The sequence below is a fragment of the Cibotium barometz genome, chromosome 35 (assembly GCF_041138505.1).
Source record: "Cibotium barometz isolate CiBa-2024 chromosome 35, ASM4113850v1, whole genome shotgun sequence".
NCBI classification, from domain to species: Eukaryota; Viridiplantae; Streptophyta; class Polypodiopsida; order Cyatheales; family Cibotiaceae; genus Cibotium; species Cibotium barometz.
Window position 1 is genome coordinate 45,815,068 of NC_141080.1, and position 12,102 is coordinate 45,827,169.

The window sequence follows — 12,102 nt, forward strand, 5'->3', positions numbered from 1 at the left end:
TGTAAACATCTTGTTAATTTTAAAATATTTAATGCAAATTACAACACATCGAGAGGTGTGTGTGTGTGTGTGTGTGTGTGTGTGTGTGTGTGTGAGGAGAGAGAGAGAGAGAGAGAGAGAGAGAGAGAGAGAGAGAGACTATAATATATGTAAACATCTTACTAAGTTGAAAATACTTAACACAAATTTACAAGACATGGGGATTGGGGAGAGAGAGAGTCCTTTACACTTAACTTAAGGTTGCAACCTTACACTTCAATGTCGCAATAAATAACACTTGTCTATTGTGCATGTCTGGGACTTCTTCATTAATGTCCTCTACATGTCAAGAAAATAATGCTTTCACCTATGATTATGCCTTTATTCATATACTTGTGCATCTCTAACATTAGTAGCTTCTAAATTGTTGAATAAATATTAGTAGCTTGGATCTATGCCCTAAATGCTATGATTATAGTTTGACAACTAAGCTAAAATACTAAAAACTCTAGTTGATGTAAACATCTTGCTAAGTTTAAAATAATTAATGCAAATTACAATAGTACATGGGGAATGTAGAGAGAGAGAGAGAGAGAGAGAGAGAGAGAGAGAGAGAGCTTTACGTCTAACTTAAGGTTGCAACCTTGTACTTCAGTTTCACAATAAATAGCACTTGTCTAGTGTGCATGTCTCGAGCTTCTTCATTAATGTCCTCTACGTGTAAAAAAGATTGCTTTCAAATTTATGCTTGCCACTTGTGCATCTCTAACATGTACCAAACTATTAAATTCTTCCACATCAAAACCCAAGTCTATAATCCACTATTTCTGCAAAACCGATATCATTTATCAAATAAGTAGAAAGATGAAACCCATGTCCACAATTCACTTATTTCTTGCACAATTAATATCATTTATCAAATCAATGGAAGGATGAAACCCAAGTCCGCAATCCACTTATTTCTTGCACAACCAATATCATTTATCAAATAAATGGAAGGACAAAAAAAGTTTTTTAATCGCCATGTGATCACACCAATTACACTAAAGAAATATTACCTGCACTTTGGACACATGCATGTAAAATTATAATAGTATAAAAGAAGCTCTCTCTCTCTCTCTCTCTCTCTCTCTCTCTCTCTCTCTCTCTCTCTCTCTCTCTCTCTCTCTCTCTCTCTGACTATCCTTTTCTCTTCTCATTCAACCATTTTAAATTCTTTCCTTCACAAGGCTTACACATGCCAATTTTTAACTTTTTACCATTCTATTTAAAATGCCACCATGTGCCTTGTTTGGTCCCTCCTTCTACTTTATGTTACTATACTTCATGCATCTCTTCCCAAATGATATGCTTTTAAAACCTATTATGCTACTTCTAATGGGGTCTAAGAATGAGAGTCCATTGGATCTATCCAAGTGAGAGCAGTCAAGCGCATTATACATACAATGTAGTTGAAAAACGGTAAGCTCTTCATGGGGTTGCCAACATCAATCCACTCTCACTCGCCAAGTCCCAAAGAAGATACTTGATGTTGCATGCATCCATGCACTCAAGCACCTGCACTAAGCCTCATCGTCATCGATAGCCATCCAGGTATATCTTTGGATGGGGAGACCATGGCGAGCACAAACCTAGCCCATGGTACCACCCACCATTTCCTAGACACTCCTTAATTGAGGAGGAACTTTTTGAAAACTATGCCCATCACATATGCTCAAATCATATGAGCAAGAGAGGCCACCCAGCTCCGTTTGCAAGCTATGGGCATCTACTGCCATGCATCAATAACATGCATCAAAAATATAACGATCTTGACTCCCCAAGAAAAGGGATGTCAAGTGAATGATAAGGAAAGCAGTAAAGAGAGTCAAAGAAAGCAGTTGAGTTGGAGAAATCTTTGAGTTTGGAGGAATACATAGACAAGGCATGTCTTCCGTCCATAGCCCATATATCAAAACTTTTCCACATCTCTTATCTCACGACACGCATTAACACATGTACCTGTAACTAACCTTGACCACCCTTCATGTATACTTCTGGATGGGGGAACCACGACAATAGTGCACGCCCGACCTATGGTAAGACCCATCACTTGGAAACCCATAAACCTTGCAGATACCTCCAAAGAGCTTCAAACCTCTGCTTTGACTTCATTTCCACACACCTAACATTGCCTTGGCCAATGTATAGTCCCCTCTCTAAGCATCATGTCGTGAGATTGGAGCATATTTTCATGTCATACCAAGAAGATTTAGACCACCATCTACCTATGTAAACCATTCCATGGTGGTCATGGCGCTTATTCTGTTAGTCACAAGATGTGAGCCACTTCTACTAATTGCCTAAATTTCAAAGGCCTAAGCCATGTCCACAACAGAAGGAGGGCTCATATAAAGAACTTCTACTTCCCATCTACCTTCTACACATCCACATCCATTCTTTCACATACACATCCACATCCATTCTTTCACATACACATCCACATCCATTCTGTAAGATTCCTCCCTCCAGCCTTTTGAGGTGTGCAGGTGTAAGAATCTCCCCTTCTGATCTTATAATTATTCCCCTCTCTGAAATAAAAGAAAGATTTTGTTTTACCTTGTTTTGACCTAGAGAGAGAAAATATCTAGAGAGAGGTAGTCCAAAATTGAGATATTTTTGGATATAAAAATCCTCCTAGTGTCTAAAATGAATTCCCCTGAAACAGAAATTCAAAAAGAACTTTCCAATGTGCAATTGGAATTAATTGGAAATGGGTATAAAGGACCTTAGCCTAAGGGTCTAGATTTTCAGAAATTTTTGAATTATGGTCCAATTAAGGTTCCTATGGGCCAATAAGATCAATCCATGTGTGGGGAGGAGATAAATCTAATTTGTAAAAGAAAAATACCCAAAAATGAGTAAATACCCACATAAGATGAAGAGTTGACTATGTACAAGGTTTATTAGTAAAAAAACTATGAGTATTACTAAAAAAATGAGATATTTTTGGTATAATGATTCCATTTTGACACGTGTAAGGAAGGGGAGTCCCTTCAAGGAGGCGCCTAATTCACATGCTTCAATGAGTTTTAAACTCAAAAATAATGTGATATTTTTATCTCTCCTCTCTCTTGGATCAAACCGAATCGAAAAGGAACCAAACTAGGTCCAAATCTGATCCAAATTCAACCAAACTGAAATTTGAAAAATTTTCGAAATCAGTTGGTCTTGGTTAGAGCCCCCCTCTCCTATAAATAAAACCTGAGTATTTGTAAAAAAAAATAGGAGAATTTTACTATACCAGAATTATGCTGAAATAATGATAATTTTTACTATTCTCTAAAATTCTCTCCAAATTGAAGAAATTGGAGCTTCCCTCTTTCTTCAATCTCCATTGGTGGCTCCATTAGCATACCAAACCAATTGATTGATTGGGGGCCTCTACCGTGATCAAAGAATCAAGCAATTTGTAAGGTAAAGTGTGAATTTTGATATTTTTCCATAAATTCTCAATGTTTCTCTCTTCTCAACCCCTCTCTAGCTTGAGAAGCTTAATTGGAATGTTTTTTGAATGCTATTGAAGTTAATTCATGAATGGTAGTGAAGAATTACATAAATTTCCATTTATGTTTAATTTTAATGGTTTTTATGTAATTTCTCTCTCTCACTCAAAGAATGGTCATTCTCATGACCTATTCTCAACCCAAATGAAGCTTCTCATAAAGCTTTTCCTTAATCCAAGATTAATCTATGCTTGTTTAATTGGAGGCCAAATTAATGGCTTTTTTTATGCTTTTAGTTTATGTATTTCATGAATATGGATGATTCAATCCATTATTGGGTTAATGATCCAATTAGGGATCATTCTAATCATTCCCTTAATGTTAAGCTTTATCCTTTAAAATAATTGAGATTTATCAGTCATAGCAGCGGAGTTATGGCAAAATTTCTGTAAAAATTACACATAAAATAATTTCATTCAAAGCATGAAAAGAGGACTTCCTACCATATTCTAGGAATTATCATCCTAGATTAATTGAAAGAATTTCATTCTAATCATGGAGAAATTACTTTCATCAAAATTGATTTTTATGCATAAATAGATGCATAAAAGAATTTTTTTATTATAAAAGTGTTACTTTCATCAAAATTGATTTTTATGCATAAATAGATGCATAAAAGAATTTTTTTAATTATAAAAGTGTTACTTTCATCAAAATTGATTTTTATGCATAAATAGATGCATAAAAGAATTTTTTTAATTATAAAAGTGTTACTTTCATCAAAATTGATTTTTATGCATAAATAGAAGCATAAAAGAATTTTTTTATTATTAAAGTGTTACTTTCATCAAAATTGATTTTTATGCATAAATAGATGCATAAAAGGATTTTCTTTTATATAAAAGTGTTATTTCCATAGAAGTTTAATTTTATGCATAAATAGATGCATATAGAATTTTTATATCAAAATAAGAGTTCTCTTTAATCCTATGTTTAAATCCCATGAATATTGGTAAATGAATAAGTAAATACTCTGTGAGAGAAAATTCTACCGTTTCGTATTCTCTAGGATGGATGAGAAAACTCAGAAAAACTATCGAAGTCAGAATTTTAGATAAATGATTAATTTATTCATCATAGGAATTCGTGATTAGTTTAGAAATCAGTTAAGCAAATACTCAATGAATGAAATTTAAAATAATAGTAATTGAAATCTCACCTCCTTTCGAGAAAGGTAGTTTAGGAAGGACCTTACCAGACTTGAACCCAAAAAACAGACTTTGACCAAGACCAACCTCTTCGTCAGTTTCAAGGAAAGATGATGTGACTAGTTCAGGAAAATACACTCAAATCACCCACCGAATCTGAAACTAAGTTGAGACCCTTTGATTTTGATCTGAGGATCAAGGTTACAGAATTCGAGAATTTGGAATTTAGACCTGCGATCAGAAAGTCTTGGGATATGGATTTAAGATATACTCATTGTATTCAAAAGAAACTCAAAACTAAAAACTTGCATAGAAACCCTGTTTTCTTAAAGGACTGTCTTGGTATATGTGTTTTTTTAAGGAAAGTTCGGTTGCAACAGCTGGCGGGGAGTGTTCAAAGGACGGCTCACGCGGCAAAAACCTACCCAGGTCTTGACCAGCCTTGGTATGGTGAAAAATGGTGTGCTTCCGGTATGATGGGCGAGGGCAGACGAAACGGTCCCTAAGTGAAGTGCCAGGACACCTAAGGAGGATCCTGGAGGGTTCTGACTAGGCGATGCATAGGCTCGCGGTGCTTAGGACACCCATGCGTTATATGTCGTGGATCTGTGAGTGAAGTTCCAAGACACCTAAGGAGGATCCTGGAGGGTTCTGACCAGGCGATATATATGTATGATGACGAAAAATTATTGTAATCTATTACTGGATCTCATTGCTGACCAGCGAACGGAGAGTCCAGAGTGATATCTGTTTTTGAGAAACAAGGAACTGGATGGAAATTTTGAGTTATGATATTTGTAACCAATAATTGTTTGTCAATGGATTGTTGTATAAAGTTTAAAGAGGAGTGTGTGCGTATCTGTAACCAATAATTGTTTGTCAATGGATTGTATAAGTTAAAGTTTAAAGAGGAGTGTGTGCGTATCTGTATTCTAAAGAAAAAGTTAAGAAAGGCATTCAATTATGGGTGGGTGAGTAGTTGTCTGGTTCTACCAATTCTAGTGGTTGGGTGGTGGCTAACCCATGGGATAGGGTTAAGGCTGGAATCAGTAGAGTTTTAATAATAAAATTGATTAATAAGAATACGTTTAGAACTCGAGTAGTTAAATAAAAGCATGAAGACTTCTCTACTGAATAGATCAATGGCTGTGCCTGATTCAATTGAGAAAAAAATATTGATCCCTTCAAGTTAAGTCTGTAATAGTTTCACTTCTATTTGGTTTATTCAGATGAAGGTTAGTTCAGTATCTTGACTTTGTTAGAAAAATTCATTAAGAAAATAAAAATGGTGGAATCGTCCACGTTTTTCGGGCATGGAAAATTTTCTCGATTTCGGTTTTCGGAATGACCACCAGCTTAGTCTTGTACCCAGACATTCGAGAGCGAGGCCCCGAGTGGGAAATCCTGCCCCGCGCATGAGGGACCTGCTTCCGCTTTGCCAGCTACCAGGAATCCGGTGTGCAGAGGGAGCAGTGGGATCTCACAGTTGGTATTAGAGCTCTGTTGTAAATTTACGTAACAGCAACAGAAATTGCTTAAAATTTTAAAGTAAATCTGGGAAATAATATTTTCGTTTGTTAATATTATGTTGAATGAACTTCAAAAATTGAAAACTCTTATGAAAATAAATTCCCCTGAAACAGAAGTTCAAAAAGAATTTCAGAAGGTGCATTAGAAATAAATTATAATCTGTTCAAAAGCTTTGCCTTATCCTAAGGGTCCAGATCTTTTGAAAATTTTAAATTAAGGTTCCTATGGACCAATAAGATTAATCCAAATGTAGGGAGAAGGTAAATTGAAGAAATAAAGAAAATCCCCCCAAAAATGAGTAAATACTCAAATAAGATGAAGAGTGGACTAAGGACCAAAGGAAATACTAAAAAAATGAATTTTCGACACCTCAGAGTGGGGATTCCCCCTCATGAAGTAGGCACCTTTTTCCCATCATTGCTTTTGAATTTTAAATCAATAAAATTAGATATTTCATCTCTCCTCTCTCCTAATTCAAAACTGGATCCAAAAAGTGAACTAAACTAACCCAAAAATGGTCAAAAATTGACCAATCTGATCTGGAAAATTATAGAATCAGTTTGCTTGGTTAGAGGGCTAAGCAAGATGCGTTGCAATTGGATCCCCCTCTGATGCATTAGAGGAGCCTCACTATAAGTCCTAGAGTAATAAGTGCGATACGGTAAAGCAACACGGTGCATAATTTCCTTCCAGAGACCCGAACTCGCTGAAAGCCAAATGGAGTTCTCCATGCCAACGGGATTTCAGTAGTCAAATAATCGTCGAACTGGGGAATCTTTGGTTCAAAATACGGACCTTCGGCCTTCTTTTATAGAGTGAAGGGCGTGGGTGAAACCCTTGCTGAATGAAGGACGAAGTGCAACGGTTGGTAATTTTGAAGCAGACTCGGATACGTCTAGACATAGTAAATAGGATATCAGGCAACTAGGATATGATGTAAGCCACGTGCTCTGAACACATAAACCAGTGTTCGATTCGAAAGGTTCACTTATGTGGGACACACATCCCACGGTTCAGGCCCGGTAGTTCCCGTAAATCTCTAGAAGTCATCACAAGCCACATGCAAGGAAACTTGCACGTGTGGTTCTGACCAGAGAGGGAAGACCTACCCCATCAGTTTCTAATAACCATCGTACCGGTCGCCGCTGGCACACCCATAACATTTGCTAATCTACTATATAATAATGGTATGAACGACAATTTGACATATTTTTGTGAAATATTGCCATTATTAAGTACGGCTAGTACTATTGCTACGTGATTGGATTATTTCAAAAACGAGAGAGGTTGAATGCTTTTGAATCTATTGTATTAACTTCACCTTCCACTCACAGTATGCTTTTCATGGTCTTGTCCTACGATTCAATTGCCATGTACTTAGCTATCGAGCCTTAACATTCATGCTTTCATGTGATCGCAGCCTTGAAGAGAGACTCTAAATTTTCCACGTAAGCCGGCCTAAAATATTCCATTTCAGGTGCATTCCCCTCTGGAATATTATTGTTTGGGTACAAATAGCCAACCACCAATATATGGATATACATATATTCATCGGACACACCTTGCCAAACATCTCTCAGCAATGGTGACGAGCTATGCCTTAATCTCCTATGTGCGACATCTCAAAACCTGGTTGGGATAGAGATTCCCTTGATCTCATTCCATGGCGAAAAGAGTCCTCGGCGTAAAGTTAAGATTAGAAGAAGTAGAGCAAAAGAAATATACTTGGAGGAGGGTCTATAGGGTGTAACCCAACAAGGGAAACGGGAGGCAGAAGCCCAATACTTCAAGTAGAGGGGTTCACTAAACCCCAACCTAGTGCTACATGTTCTCCTGGGTCCCGTCATCCCTCAAGTTCCCTTGTCCTGCCTTCTCCTGGTATAGGCGTTATTGATGACAAGCCAGGAATGGCCAAAGTAATTGGACACCCACTTTACCGGTTGGAGAGGCCCTCTTTAATACATTCATCAAAATTTTCGCAAGGGCTAGGAACACTCGATTGAACTTCCGTACACCACTCACGGATCGCTCTAGGGTACGCAACAACCTCGATGAAATCTACTAAACAAATCAGGTCTTTATCCCCAATCACGTGAACCACTAGCTTTACCCAATATTGGTCTTAGATAAAGATTTGTTGTTTACTGCTTACGAAAACATCCGATGGTCACACCCGGGAAACCCCACCCCTACCACTTACAACCAAACACTAGACGGAGTCTCAGCCAACAAAATGGGTGGACCTTTAGAATAGACACGTGGAATAACCAAGAACGGTTTTGGTTCTACTAAGTCCCTTCTTATGGGCAAAGTATCCCCAAACAAATGAGGCGAAGAGCGAACACTGACCCCGGACCATCGCCCTGCTAGGACAAGGTCAAACTAGGAACTATAAGAGTGGTCTCAGAAGCTACATACAAACCCATCTTCTATAATTGGTCACACGGATTTCAAATGAGAGTGTCACACGAAAGTCAGGGATATTCGCGCCATTACTGTTAGGGGCAGTCGCTACGTGGTTCGGGCCGACCATTGAGGGCCAAAGTTTGCCCAATCCACGTTACTTTACACTAGCACAAATTGATGGGAATTGGAAGGAATGGGATCGGCTATCGCATTATGAGGCTCATCCGGATAGAGATCCCGTAGCGTTACTTGGAATCCCAAAATTCAAAGACGGATTTCTTTGGCTGGGTGTATGGGTCAAAGTCTCTCTCCCACCCACCACCAATATTTACTCGAACAAATTGGATAGATAAAGGAAGGAAAGATTCAGAACTTCAATCGAGAAGAGGAAGGAAAGATTCAGAACTTCAATCGAGAAGAGAGAGAAAGAGGCTTTCACTCCTTTGTAAAACCAACAGAGTGTTTTCAGTCAAACAAGATATTCGATCCACTCATATAGATGTATCTATATAGGTACATATTCATATGTACATATTCTTTGCTCTCTATTTCATAGAACCTTTGTTCTTCACTCTCTTCGTTCTTCAAATCAACTCCGCATTCGCAAGACGTTTTCTGGAGAAGCCAGAAAATGCAAAGGACTCAACCCATCCTTGGAACTTGTGGAAGGATTTATGAATGTACAACATTTGACTGCACCAATTCAAGCCTTGTAATTCTATGTGAGAAGGTTTGGTTAGACTTCAATAAGATGGTGAAAATTTTGACCAAAAGCAGGACAACCACAGAGGAGCAACAAAAATTTCAAGACAAGCTTTCTAATTTTACAAAGTCCATGGTTGATACATGGGGTGAAACCAACATTACACACTACATGGTAAACACATTTGCTCCTTCCTATTGGATATTAAGAAACGAGTATGAATAACTACTTACTCTGTTTTAATTTTTGTGTAGCACATTCTTTATGCTCATGGTGCATACTTCATGAATGAGTATGGTTCTCTGGACATGTGGAGAACACAAGGAATGGAGAAATCTCACTATCAAGCTAGAGGAGTATATTTTAAAAACACCCAGCATGGAAGAGGGAAGACTCGTACATAGTATCTTTTAAAAGAATCTTTTAATGAAACCATAGTATCACTGATCATAATCCTCCAAAATAGGGCCAGGTTGAATTCTAATTTCAAATCATTCCTTCATCGGTGTACCTTTGGCATCATTGGCAACCAAAACGCTCACCACCTATCCACTCAGGGACCTTTTATATAGTTCCTAGCTCACAGTACCCGGAAATATACTCACTTATGAAAATCTAGATGGACTCTCCATTGAAAATCAGCAAGATCAACCAACATATCCATATAAAAGAGCCATGGACTCATCCGTTGAGGACCAGCAAGGACAATCAACCAAATCCATGCCGCCCGAGTTCAGAAAAAAACTCTAACTTCTTGTTCCATTTTCTTCCTCGACGCACGCGTGGGTATCTTCGGCAACCTAGAGCCCGAGCACTGTATGGTCGGCACCCTCTAGGCGCTCCTTCGCAAGTCACCTAGCACTTCACTCATAGGCCACTTCCTTGGTCCCTCATCTAGTGTACCGAAAGCTCACCATAAATTGAACTAAGGGTTGACCTTGCTACGCGAGACATCCTCCGTTGACTCTCCGTCAGTTGTTGCAACTTTATCAACATGACCTCATTCACAAGATGGTCAAAATGCTTTCCCAGCATTCTTGACATAAAACAATCATTTAAAAACATGTCATAAATACAGTTTCTAACGAACTCTCATCTTTTCACATTGTTCCACATCATTTCTCGTTATTGCACATTCTTCTACATCAATTCACATTGTTTATTCCACATCCAGTCATATGTATTCTCATCGTCTTCATCCATTCTCATCCAATCACATCATATTCTCATCCAATCACATCATATTACATCTCATCACATCTCATCCATTCTCATCTACTCATATTCACATCACATCACATCACATCCATTCACATCACATCTCATCCATTCACATCTATCCTGATTCACATCACATCATATCACATCTATTCACATCACATCTCATCCATTCACATCTATCCCGATTCACATCACATCACATCCCATCCACATCTCATCACATCCACTCATATCTTATCACATCCACTCACATCCGATCACATCGCATTCACATCTTCTCACATCCCTTCACATCCGATTACATCGCATTCACATCTTATCACATCCATTCACCTCTTATCACATCCACTCACATCCTATCACATCTCATTCACATCTTATCACATCTTATCACATCCGTTCACATCTACTCACATCCGATCACATCGCATTCACATCTTATCACATCTTATCACATCCACTCACATCCGATCACATCACATTCACATCTTATCACATCCGTTCACATCCGATCACATCTCATTCACATCTTATCACATCCATTCACATCTACTCACATCCATTCACATCTACTCACATCCGATCACATCGTATTCACATCTTATCACACCCATTCACATCTTATCACATCCACTCACATCCGATCACATCACATTCACATCTTATCACATCCACTCACATCCGATCACATCACATTCACATCTTATCACATCCATTCACATCTTAGTAACATTTTCTACTTCGATATACCGATGATGGGACTTTTTCTAAATTTTTGCTCCATTCACCTCTTATCACATCCACTCACATCCTATCACATCTCATTCACATCCACTCACATCCTATCACATCTCATTCACATCTTATCACATCCATTCACATCTACTCACATCCATTCACATCTACTCACATCCGATCACATCGTATTCACATCTTATCACACCCATTCACATCTTATCACATCCACTCACATCCGATCACATCACATTCACATCTTATCACATCCACTCACATCCGATCACATCACATTCACATCTTATCACATCCATTCACATCTTAGTAACATTTTCTACTTCGATATACCGATAATGGGACTTTTTCTAAATTTTTGCTCCATTCACCTCTTATCACATCCACTCACATCCTATCACATCTCATTCACATCCACTCACATCCTATCACATCTCATTCACATCTTATCACATCCATTCACATCTACTCACATCCATTCACATCTACTCACATCCGATCACATCGCATTCACATCTTATCACACCCATTCACATCTTATCACATCCACTCACATCCAATCACATCACATTCACATCTTATCACATCCACTCACATCCGATCACATCACATTCACATCTTATCACATCCATTCACATCTTAGTAACATTTTCTACTTCGATATACCGATGATGGGACTTTTTCTAAATTTCTGCCAATTGCTTGGCCTAGTTAAAGGTACTTTTTCTCGACGGATATTTTCATATTCTTTTTTAAATTTCTCAAGTGAAATATATTCAATATTCTTCTTTTGAGTAAAAGATTCATGGGATTTACAAAA